This window comes from Camelus dromedarius, chromosome 6, assembly GCF_036321535.1.
Source record: "Camelus dromedarius isolate mCamDro1 chromosome 6, mCamDro1.pat, whole genome shotgun sequence".
NCBI lineage: Eukaryota > Metazoa > Chordata > Mammalia > Artiodactyla > Camelidae > Camelus > Camelus dromedarius.
In genome coordinates, this window is record NC_087441.1 from 9,513,990 (window position 1) to 9,527,101 (window position 13,112).

The window sequence follows — 13,112 nt, forward strand, 5'->3', positions numbered from 1 at the left end:
AAAAAAACAAAGTAATTCTATGTTCTCCCTCTTATTCATCTATCTGGGGTTTCATTAAGATTGATGTATTCTATAGCCCAAAACACTATACTTCATGCTGGGGGATGTTGGATGATCTTACCTATGTAACCAGCAGTAAATCGCATGTCCTGGACACAGAGGCACTGATCGCATGGATGAAACGTGCATGCTGTGAGACCTTCGTGGAGTTCTGTTAACAACTTGGTTTGTAAGAGTATGAAGGAAGAGAAGCATAATGTTCTGTCACACTAAGGCATCAGGAATTCAAGTCTTGGAGTCTACTGTGTAGAGGGGATACTTCCACCTTTCCCATAGCATCTACTGACTACAACCATAAGGAAAGGAGGGATTGAAGGAGGCCACAAATGAAGCTCCAATAGGAACCAGGAGACATTTGCCATTTCAGACCATTTCATTATGGCTTCAACTTTACTGGTAATTCAAATTGTCCTTAAGAGAGTCCTTGACACTTTACATTGGCTCATTCTCTCCATTTCCATTTACATAGCAAGTGTTTGGGTTTTTTTTTATCCTGATGTCTTTGAGTTCCTGAAATGATGACAAAGCAAGTCATACTGTACTTATGCAGATTTCTTTTTAAAATAGTTGTCTGGAGCCTGGCTTCTGCAAGACTGGTCCGGATTCCATTCCATGAGAGTCTCCTGGGAGCTTCTCCAATACAGCATCTTGGGCCCTACCCCAAAGCTGCTGAATCAGAATCTGCACTTTATCGAGATCCTGGGTGATACAAATGCACATTCATGATTGAGAAGCCCAGGTTTAGAGTATGGCGGTCTCCACCTGACATAATAATAGCTACGCAATGAGATGAAGGTTCGCCCATAAACCTAATGTGGCATTTTGATATCCTGTGAACAATCAGGCATCACAGTAGGGTCTCTTTTTCCACACATAAGGAAATCTAATACTTAAGTCTATAGATGAGTCAGAAAAATTGTTTCCATTTCAATTTAATGTGAGTGTGGTCTTGCTCACAACTGCTAAATTGGAAGCAAAGAACTGTTTCCTTTCAGGTTAATAGGTTTCCCCTCATCAAGCTGTCCTTCTTTCATGTAGTCTAGACTTTCTCCACTTACTTATTTTTTTTTTATAACTGTTGTTCTTTTTTAATAGGATTATTCATCCTTCCAATATTAACAGCAATTAGACTCACCTCATGGTGCGTCATGCCAACTCAGTCTGTGACTGTCAGAGTGGCATCATCTTAGTCTTGTCTCAGTAACAAACTTTGACAACCAAAACAAAGCAGCAGGCAAAATACATGAAGAGAATTAACAATAAAGGATCACAGATGACAAGAACTTCTCGAACACGATGGTTGCCTCTGCCTGTCCTGTCCTCAGGGAAACTATGATGTTCACTCTGCTTGGACTAACAACACTACGACATAGTCTTAAACTGTCTTTTTCAGGAAAGTTTTAAAAGAAGACTCTTTTAAAGCCTTAGAAACATTAACATTCTCTTTATAAATCTAATCTATTTAATCTTATTGGAAAACATTTACAGAGCTCATCAGCAGACTCTCTAGTATTGAGTAATATTTAGCATGCTGTAATCATGGGAAGGAGAGATTTAGATTAAATGCTGCTTTTTATTACTATTCAATCATCATAAGTTGTTCCACTTTTTATCTTTTTAGTCAACAGATTTCAAAGGTGGGAAAATATCTTCATTTGCAGACATACCTGTATTTATCTCATATTATATTTTCCATTAGTGTCTACATGAAATTTATTCCCAGTGATTCCCAACAAAGTAAATGTGAATCTCCTAACACCAGATGCTAATAATAAAGACAAATGTACCCTATCTCTTAGAGATGTTATGAGAATAAGTTAGATAATATTTACAGGAAGATTTGACCTCACTGGAGATAGTATATAAATGAGATATGAAAAAAAACTTAAAAAAAAAATCCATTCAACTGTACCTAGATTGACTTGACAGTACCAAATTACGTTCTGAGTGAAGAAAATAGGCCTACTAATAGTGTTTCTGCTGGTTGTGGATAAATGTCAAATACTGACAATGAATCCCAGGTCTGGGATGAAATCTCAGGCATCAGTTTGGATATGCACAAAATGAGCTCTTTGTCTTTTTCTACATGTCTACATTTATTATACTTGGGATACTGGTAAAGCCTTGTATATGTTGGGTTAAATTATCAAAGTTATTTTAAACCTCTCTCTACATTTAATAACATAAGGATTGTTAATAAAGCAGTGATATGAACAAACTTTAAGGATATATGTAACACATATACCTCTAGACAAACTGTCACATTTACACTATCTAGAACCAAAAAGGAGCTTTCAGTAGGGCAACAGGCAAAGAGGGAATCACAGTTATTGCAGACTGAAAGGCCCAGCTGTCCTCACGGGTATGGGGAAGCTGTCCATTATATTCTTAGTACTATTTGTGGGATACAGGAAAGTTCTCCAGTCCCATATATTTTTCAAACATCCTGCCACATTGCCCCAGATTCTATCATTATAAATTATCTGAGTTAAGGAAAGTGGCTGCATATTCATGGGAAAAGGCAAGATTAAAAATTGTAGGATGATGAAGATATTTAACAATGTAATAAATGAACACTTACTGTGTACCTACTATATGCCAGGTACTATTTTAAGTGCTCTGCCAGATCTATCTCATTTCATTTCCACATCAACTTCATAAAATAGGTACTATTATTATCCCAGTGTCATGCATGTGGAAACAGGCAAAGAGGTTAGGAAGCCTGTCCAAGATCACACAGGGGGCATGTTCTGGACACCCTGCCCCGCCAAGGCAGTCTAACTCTAGCTCCATGCTCTGAAGCAACATGGTTTCCTACAAGTGTAGGAGTTAGCACCATACAATACATTACTGTTAAAACATGAAACTAACAATACTTTGCTATCTTTGATGCAAAGAAAAATGTGAGAGTTGAACATTTTTGGATTGTTAAAGCAGCTGTTGCATTTTTCCAGAAAAGCCAAGATTTTAATATTAGGGCAGCTTCCACTTTTCCATTTTGAACAGAGGATTCATGGACATCGAGTGCTCATAGTATAATCTTACTGTGTTCAAACTGTTCACCAAGAACCTGCCAAAAGGACAGCTCTGTTGTGGAGCCAACAGCAGATATTCGGGTGGAAATGAGAAATGCCACAAAGAAAGGAATTTAGAGGTGGAAACATCAGAGGAGATTACAGATAATACGATGCGATAATTGCTATTTATTACTAACTTCTGTAGTAAGAGGCTACTAGCTTCTTGATACACACAATGTAAAGAAGGCCTTTAAAATTGTTCTCTAATGTCAGAAGTATGTGCTGTACATTTTTTTTGTTTTTTTGTTTTATCCCATAAGACATGGTTTTTAAAAAGAGATGAACTGATACCCTGGTTTTCCTGCTCCGAACAGAACACTGTAATATGGTTACGTACAAACCTTTCCATAGCAACGGACATTGTATATTAGGCATGAACCCTATGTATCTCCCTTGAAGAAGGCTTTAAGGATATAAAAGACAAATTCAAAAATAAAGCTTATGATCCCATGACCCTGAAGCCTGCTTCCCCAATGAGCTCAAGAAAGGATGCACTGACAAATGACTCACCATGGCTTCCTGTAGTTCATTTCTTTGCCTTTCTTTTCCTTTAAATGGCACTTCACCCTTAATAATTACAAAGCTTTCAAGAGTGAGAACTAGCACCACCTGAAAAAGGACAAAAATCCAATACAATCATGGTTTGCAGAAGTTCAGCACTGGACTTACTAAATAGTGTTGGAGGGTCGTAGTTTCTCTACTTTGAGACCAAAGGCTCTCATTCTTCTCACCCTTTGCTGTTTTATTTAGTGCTTTTCTGCTCTATGAACATCATGTGAACTGGTCACCTGGTAAGCTATAATTCTAAAATAGGTATTTTTACATAGGGGAAAAGGTAGCTTTGGGGGCATGAAACGTTTTCATAAATACATATAAAAACCACATTCTTAGGCAATTGGAAGTAGTCGGTAAAACAGGGGCGAACTGGATATGCCCCTCATGCATACAGTTGCATATGCAAACCGTTAGCTAGGCCCCCCAAACACTTGCCTGCGCAGAGTGGATGACTTCCTCTGCTCACCCCAGTTAGGCAGGAAGCGCTGCCGAGGGCCAGGGCCAGAGAGTAAGCTGCTCACTGTTGTCTCGGTGTGGGAAGAAGCGACCCTCTGCGCCACTAGCTGTGTTGTGGTTTGCTTTTAGCGTGTGGAACTAGGCTTGCAGACGCTATTGATTGTAGTCAGGAGAGAGGAGGTTAATATGTTGTGAGTGTACATACTATATTTCATCCCTATTCAGCTTTAAACAGCATCCTCCTCCTAATACTCTGTTTTAACTGCATGTTAAACAGTGAAACAGATGATCTAGTTTTATATTTCTTTTCCTTCAGAATTTCTAATGCAGCTCAGGGACCTCAGTCTTCTGGGATCTCAAATTATATTTCGGCCCATTGTACGTATTCAGTTTTGATACGAAGATGGCATGTACAAATGATTCAAAATCCACATGGCCACAGCCTTTGCTAGTTCTTAGTGTGCCATGTGCTGTTCGTTTTAATTGAAAATATCCTAAAAGCAAGATTGATGTGTTTTCTATCCCCCTAAAATAGAAACAGGTTCTGGGCTCATAATTGAGCCCTCATAAGCCCCCTCTCTTTATTAACATGCCCTCTCTAATTTGTGCCTCTGTTTGCACAATATAAATGGCCTTTAACAGCCCTTCATTCATACAATGGTCTCACTAACCCAAAGAAAATTAGTAGCAGGAAAAAGCCTATTTTTACTGACACAGAGACAAAAATGCTAATTACCTTAAAATATTCTCAAGTGTATATCTTTGGCATCCTTCCAGGCAAGGCTCAAAAGTTTTTTTTTTTTTCCTTTTATTTACCAGTTATAGGGGAGGTTGTTTTTGTTTTACATTCAGGCTTATACTAAGTACGTTTATTTCAAGTTATAACTTGAGATCTTTTATTTGGGTCCAGAGGACTGGTGATAGGTGAGGTATTTGGCTGCTTTTTACCCATGGGTACACTTGAGAGCATTGACTATTTGTGATTAATTAAGTTTTTGCTATCTTTGTTAAGGCACTTAAGGACATTTGCAGAAAAAATAATGCCTAAAATTCTGATTTTATTTTATTTAAACATATTAATTACCATAAAATATTGTTTCCTCAGAATTGCTTTTAATTTTTTGTGATAATTAAATTTGTTTATCCAAGTTTATACTCTAAAGTACTCCTTCCTTTCAAAAATAGTTTTAAAACTGAAACCTTTATGTGCAAAATAAGTAATAAAGAAACAAAATTCAACTGGACTTACTAAATTATGATACCAGGTGTGCTGATGATATTTTCATAAAGATGATGAGCTTTTTGTCATTTATGTAAGAAATATTTGTTAAGGATGTATTATTTTCAGATTATTTTTTATGAATCCTGGTTCATAAAAAAAAGAAAAGGTAAAAGTGCTCATCTTCTTCAGGGAGTTTAAAAATCAAGTTTAGAGAAAGTAGGGGGACGGTATAGTTCAAGTGGTAGAGCACATAGTTAGCATGCATGAGGTCTTGGGTTCAAGCCCCAGTACCTCCTCTAAGAATGAATAAACAAATAAACCTAATTACCTCCCCCCACCAAAAAAAAAACCCCAAAAACTAAAAACAAAGTTTAGAGAAAGTGTCCATTGATGGATGAATGGATAAAGAAAATGTGATACATACATATAGTGGAATATTATTCTGCCATAAAAAGGAAATTTGCCATTTGTGACAACATGGGATGTACCTTGAGGGCATTATGCTAAATGAAACAAGTCAGAGAGAGACAAATACCATATAATCTCACTTATATGTGTAATCTTAAAAAAAAAAAATCTCATTCATACAGAGAACAGATTGGTGGTTGCCAGAGGCTAGAGCTGGGGGAGGTGGGGCAGTAAAATGAAGGAGGTCAAAAGGTACAAATGTCTACTGATAGAATAAATAAGTCCTGGGGAGATAATGTATAGTATGGTGACTATAATTAATAATGCCATATTGTATATTTGGAAGTTGCTAAGAGAGTAAATCTTTAAAGTGCTCATCATAAGAAAAACATTTTTATAACTATTTATGGTGACAGATGGTAACTAGACTTCTTGTGGTGACCATTTTGCAATATACACAAATATCAAATCATCATATCACACATCTAAAACTAAAATGTTATATGTCAGTTATACCTCAATTTAAAAATTAAAAAAAAAAAGTTTGGAGAAAGAAAATGCATTCAGTATAGATGTTTGGTAACAGTGGGAGACAGCATACTACATGAGCCACAAGTGTAAGATGAAATGGTAACTAATAGTAAAAAACAAGTGGTGTCCAACTCAATAATAAGGCAATCAATCTAGTTTTTAAAAGTGGGCAAAAGATTTGAATAGGTATTTGAATAAGGAAGATATACTAATGTCTAATAAGCACAATAAAAGATGCTCAAAATCATTAGTCATTAGGGAAATGCAAATCCAAACTGCAATGAGATGTCACTACATCCCCTCTAGGATGGCTATAATCAAAAAGACACAATATAAAGTGTTGACAAGAATGTGGAGAAACAGGAACCTCTACACATTGCTGATGGAAAAATAAAATGATACAGTCACTTTGGATAACAGATTGGCATTTTCCTAAAAAGTTAAATATAAACTCACTATGAAACACAACACTTCACTCCTATGAATTCATCCAAGAGAAATGAAAACATATGTTCAAAGATATATATGTGAATGTTCATTCATAGTGGCATTAGATCCCAAAACTCAAAACACCTCAAATGTGTGTCAGCTGATAAATGGATAAACACAATGTGGTATATCCATATAATAGAATTCTACTCAGCAATAAAAAGGAACCAAGTCCTGATACATGTTACAACATGGATGAGTCTCAAAAACATATGCTAAAGGAAAGAAGCCAGATGGAAAAGACTACACTTGTATGACTCCATTTATATAAAGTATCCAGAAAAGGCTAATTTACAGAGCACACCAGTGATTTCTTGGGGTTGGGGGTAAGAAAAGGGATTAACTGCTAACTGGCAGGAGGGAACATTTAGGGTCATGGAAATGTTCTAAAACCAGGTTCTGGTGATGACTGCAAACTATATCCATTTACTAAAAGTCAGTTGCACTTACAATGAGTGGGCTCTATGCTATGTACATTACACATTCATAAAGCTGTTAAAGGAAAACCCAGAAAGTGTCATGCGTTTTCATAGGGTGGGTTGAAGTGGTCATCTGAACTTTTTACTTCAACACTGAAATGTAATTCAAACGTGTATCCATATCAACAGATGTGTGAAAAAAAATAGATGTGAGTAATTCTTCACAGTTTGCAATGTCTCTTACAATTTTCAAATGTATTTGCTTCTCACACCAATCCTGTGAGGTAGGGTGAGCGAGTATTAAATAATAGACAATAAGTACTTTTTTTTTTCCTTTTCGCTTTGCTCTGAGGAAACTTTAAACACTGATTAGAGCATATAATTTAAAAACCAAGGCTAACCTGGATAATATAATCTGAATAAACTGGATAACAAACATTATCACTGCCCCAAGCATCCCAGATGCTTTTGCAAAAACAAGAATCCTCCATTTACCAAACTATTCTAAACAACAGGTAAACCCTCAACTGGACACTCATTACAGATCGCTGTCAACAGACTTGGCTGAACAATCTCACCTACAGACCTACCCACTTGTCCGGCTGCCTCATAAAGCCTATGGAAGTCAGTCACTCTAAGGCGTTTGCATTTATAAATATTGAAATGCATGTCTACACAATTAGGCACACAACAGCTAACATTACAGGAGCTAATATTCCCCAGCAGAAATAAAGCCAAAAAACAAGAATGGAAACTAGTGTATTAATTTGGTTCATAGCAAATCCTTCTCTATTTCACTTGAAAGCTCAAAAGGAACTTAAACAATTCCAATTTAGCCTGAAGCAGAGAATGGTATGTTTAAAGAAATGTGACTTATAAATAAAGTGTCCAATTTTGTAATTTGGAAATGTATGTGGCATGTGTACAAATACCCCTAGACTAACCAAAAACCACACGAACCTCCCTTATCTTGATAGTACACACAAGACGGGCCCAAATCACAGACTTTTACATCCAACCCCAAATTTCACTCTCTGGGTTTATGAGATCAGCTTCCGAATCAGTCTCTCCCCACTGTCTGCTCAAGGAGATAGGTGAGAAAGGAGCTCTCAGTGGTAGAAAAGAACCAGATTCTTCCATACCCAAGATCCAGTCTTCCACTCTCAGCCTCAGATTTGCTTATCCAACCAACCTCTGCTTTCCAAGGAAGGCATGAACGCTTCATGTATTTTAGTGTTCTCTGTCTCCTTAGAAGATCTCCTGAAGTCCTTTTGCAGAAGACTGGTTGTTTGAGGATGTTTCCATGATCCTTGATCTAACACAAGCTGTGTTTCTTGACTGAGACTGAAAGTGAACCAGACAGGATTAGTCTAAACAAATGTAGAAACATTCAACTGATTTTAGTCAATAGTAAAAATCTGATATTTTCAAATTACAGAAGTTTCATATTAATTTATATAATGCAATACATAGTGTAGTGGGAAAAGCATGTGATTCAAGGGCAAGTGAATCGTGTTTGGATCTGGAAGGTACCCCTGTAATGATGGTGAAGTCCCTCAACTTCCAGGACCTCAGTGTTCCCAATGGAAAAAAATTAGAAATTTGAGGTGAAATAGTCTCCAAAGTCCTAATCATAATTTGACAATCATTTCTTGAGATGCTGTTATTCTACAGAATAGAAATATGTATCTACATAATATCACTGAGGTCACATGTATTTTGCCCTAACATGCCCTCTGACCTCTTCTGTACTGTTAGGATTAAAAGAAGTAAGGATTTGAAACTCATAGACAAAGAAGCCATTTTCACTATCATAAAATGCCACGGAAGTTGCAGCTTGGAAGTAAGAATGATACAGACAGGAGCCAGATATTAATCGAGTGAGATTTCACAAACTCACACAAACACAGAAACACATACAGACAGGTACAAGGAAGAGGTAAGTCATCTCAAACAGTGCCGCATATTTATTTTCTTTTTAGTAAGTCGTACAACAGTACACTGGCTTTCACACCTCCCAGTGCTCCAGCGTTCCTCTGTGGCCCTTGAAAAGGCTGAAAGTACTAAAACCTGTTCCTCCACTGCCTGCCCCCCAACAATCTGTTTGTATCTGTTTTATTTATTTGGCTTCCATTCAATGTTTTTTTTGGAAAAGAGTCCTTGGATAAATGCAGTCTGAAAAACCCCTTCATGACATAAAGTAAATCTTTTGCTTAAATCCTATACTGTTAAAAAGTGTTTCATTATTATATATTCCACTTAAAATATAAATCATCTTACAAGTCATTCCAGCAAAGACCAAAGGTTAGAAAATAATTTTCCATTTATAGTCTTTTCTAAGGCTATAAATGACATGCTATATTTAATTTGAGAGTCCCTGTACAAATCATCAAATACTTTAATAACTATACAAATATTAATATTTGATACAAGGGATCTCCCAAGTTACAGCATAATCATAACTCAGGACTGATAGAGGCTAAATGGGAAAATCCTATGTAGACAGTTCTAAGAGAACAGAGAGTGTTTAATGACACAAGTTTGATAGTCTTATCATCATAAGATTGATCGATATTTGGTGTAATTTAATCTTTGCCAAAAAGAATCTTGAGAAAAGGAACAATTTGTAAATTAGATTAATCCCCCATACCTCCCCTTCAGTCCAATTCATCTACCTCTTATTCTATGGATGGTCCCTTGGTCTGCTGGTTATAACAAACTCTTTTTTGCACCATGATTTTAATAATTAAGAGCTGGTTTTTAACTTTATTTTTTTAAGGACACCTGCCAAGGTTGATCTGTAATGGTGTAAGTAAAACACTACCCCACTTTGAATATTATTAACTTTCTAAATTGACTCAAAGTGCATAACAAAAGAGTAACAACAAAATATAATCTTTGGGTCATTTTTTCTATGATTTTGAATCTATTTACCACTCAGATAGGTTCTGTGTTACTGTGAGCATTTGTGAAATAAAGTTAGGTAAGTCCTTCCAGCCAAAGGGTTTTCTCATTTCAGTCCCCTAAGAGTCTGCATTTTTCCCATAATAGATGGATTTAGATTCCTCTGTAAAATGGTTTGGGGACCACTGAGATAAAGGGTTATAAAAATGACCACTATATTGGAATAAAGTAGGAAAAAGTCCTTTTTCTCTATGCAGAACATCCTCCAGTAAATAACCTGAGGAAGAGAAGCAGCTGGTATCGCCATGAAGATCATTGGAGAATATCCTGGAGGGTCATGAAGAATGGAGTCATTTCTCAGCTCTTTTCAAACCCCATGGAGCTGACAGCATGATACCGGCATCAATTTGGGCGTGTAGATCTTTGGGGTTTGACTTCCAGTAGGTTTAGATCAGTGTACCAAGCAGAGTGAAAAAGATTTCCTTTATCTTTGGTAAGTGGTTCACTTTCTCTTTTTGTTTTCTTTCTGCAAGACAGCCTCTGTCTTTCTAAGTTTCACTGTATTAAAAAGGAAGGCGTTCATAAGATCAGCAAGACCATTCCACGGGGGGCTGATCCTTCCACAGTTCCTACTCCCACCTACTTTCCTCGTTGTTTTTTGTTGGGAACCTAATTTGAGTGGGCAGATCTTCCAGAACAGGACTTTGGTGTGATTGAGGGGGCATCCCAGGGGTTGGGACCGAAGCTACCTTATGCCACCTTCCTTCTGCTGCTCTATGTTCCCGTCCTATCTCAATATACATACATGCCCCAGGGTCTCTGAGTTCTCCCTTGGGAAACAGCAAAACCTGGAAAATTACAGCAAATGGCCGTCTCTGCAGCTTGGACTCAAAAGCATGTTTGTTGCTACAGCAGCAGGAGGTTTGCAGGTACACATGCTCAGAGAGAGAGAGAGAGGGAGAGAGAGAGAGAGAGAGAGAGAGAGAGAGAGAGAGAGAGAGAAAAGGAATTGCTGACTATCTCTGACACTATAATTTTAAAAAGATTCTTAGAAAGAAACCATTATTTTGCTGGAAATGTAAAAACGTTAGAGAGCAAGGACAAAATATGACTCCCCATAAACATAAAGGAAACAGAGAACAGCAAGAATTAATTGCTTCCTTTAGGATTAATTTAGATTTGTGCAGAATGTTCATTTAGACTGCATTATATCACTAATCCTAAGAACTCGGTTCAAGTTGGTGGCAGAGCTCTGAAGCATTACTTCTCTTTGAATATTACCTAACTCGGCTTCTAAAGGTGATGAGGGTGGAGGGAAGGGGGTGGAGGGCGTGAAGAGGTGTCCTGAGTCTACAGCCCAGAATTCAGCGACCCCTTTCCTCACTCTTGTGTCTGCCAGGACTACAGCACGCTGCGTTGGCAGCAAGCTTACAGGATTGCTCCAGGAAGACTCTGGCATACGCTACAGAGGAGGAGAAAGTGTCACAAACAACCCCCAGATCCCTCCGCCCAGGTCTCGTTCCACCTGGTTTCTCAAGAGCAGATTGCTTAGCCAACCTTAATAATCCCAGAGAAACGCCAGGGCAGGAGGCTGGATTCCAACTACCTTCGCCCTAATTTATTGAGGGCTTTAAAAGTGGAAAATAAAACTTTGAACTCATCTGAAGCTTTACGATTCAGGTGTGCTACCTGCCTTCAGGGGCACCAAAGATCACTTAAGTTAGTGACAAAAAAAAAAAAAAAAAAAAAAAAAAAAAAATTCTGTGAGCTGCAGAACAGAGAAGCGTGTGCAGACCTGACCAAGCTGGTTCTCGTACTATATTAACTTGGCAGCAGGAACACAAGTCCCCGGCTCTGCCCTCATCCTTTCCTGATGGATAGGATTTCCCCTGCTTACCGCCCTTTAATCCTCCTCCTCTCCAGACATCCAGAGCCTAAAAAAAAAAGGGACCGTGAGGAGAAGGGAACAGAAAGAAAAGGATGAGAAAAGGAGGAAACAAAAATGGTTCGTGAGACATGGTTGAAGAGAAAAATAATAGGTCAAGGATGAAGTCACTTCTAACTTAACATAGTATCGAAACTTGGGAGTTTAAAAAGCCAGCCCCTGCAAGTTTGAGCTAGTCTGTATGACTTTATACAAATAGCACGACCTACTAAACCCTTTTTCCATATCTTACTAGGCAGATATTAATAGCAACCCCGTACCGCTGGGTGAGGACCCAGTGCATTAATTTTTGTGCCTCGCATGCGCCCTGTCGTGGCGGGGGATGGATTTAACTCTGATCTTAAGACCCTACTATTAGTCCACAGAAAGCGATTTAGCAATATTTCACCTTAGATGCAGCCTTTTTGGCTACAGGGAAAGCCAGGCCCAAAAGGACGGAGTGATTTTTAACCAGCCAGAGGTGAGGTGGACTTCCCTCCCTCGCCCTGGGAAATCGAAGCCTCCAGCGTTTTCCAGAGGCCAACTTCTCTCACCTCTTTAGGAAGGGCCTGGAGCAAGGGCTGCCTTCCAAATGATTCCTTCCCCCTGAATTCGGCTTCTAAGCACTTTCCCTGGAAAGGACAGGCACCTACTGGCAACGCCTACTAGCCCAGTGGGTGCGTGTGAGTGTGCGCGCACGTGTTAGTGTGTGTGTGTGTGCGCACGCGCAGGGCATGGGACAGGGTTTGGGGCGGAGGTTGCCCTTGTTCTCGGAGGCCCTCATCAGCACCGCATAAAGAGGTGCGCTGATCTGGAGGCCACGCGACGTATCAGGCAGAAGCCCGATGTTGTCACAGGCTCATCCAGGGTACGGCCCGGCCCTCCTCTGCCAGATCCTGGGTTCGCCGGCACGGGAACCGGTTTTCCTCCGCCCCGGGAACCGGTTTTCCTCCGCCCCAGCGCCTCCTCCGGGTGGGCGAGCAGGCACCAGATGGGGAGGGCTGGGGTGCAGCCACGGGGCCAGCCTTCCCAGGGCCCCGCCCCGCGCAGGGCGCTCCCCTCCGGAG

The 13,112-nt window shown here is 39.0% G+C and overlaps 1 long non-coding RNA gene across 2 annotated transcripts in view; it reads right to left on the reverse strand.

Annotated features, from left to right (window-relative positions):
* LOC116154449 (uncharacterized) overlaps positions 1-12,699 on the reverse strand; it is a 35,563-nt gene extending 22,864 nt beyond the window's left edge. The window contains exons 1-3 of one of the 2 annotated variants that reach the window (XR_010381438.1): positions 12,600-12,699; positions 8,360-8,561; positions 3,648-3,746 (exon numbers count right to left, since the gene is read on the reverse strand). This is a non-coding gene — a long non-coding RNA (uncharacterized LOC116154449). The remainder of the gene's footprint in view (positions 1-3,647; positions 3,747-8,359; positions 8,562-12,599) is intronic. The other variant, XR_010381439.1, reaches the window with a different exon arrangement.
* Between the last annotated feature and the right edge of the window lie 413 nt (positions 12,700-13,112).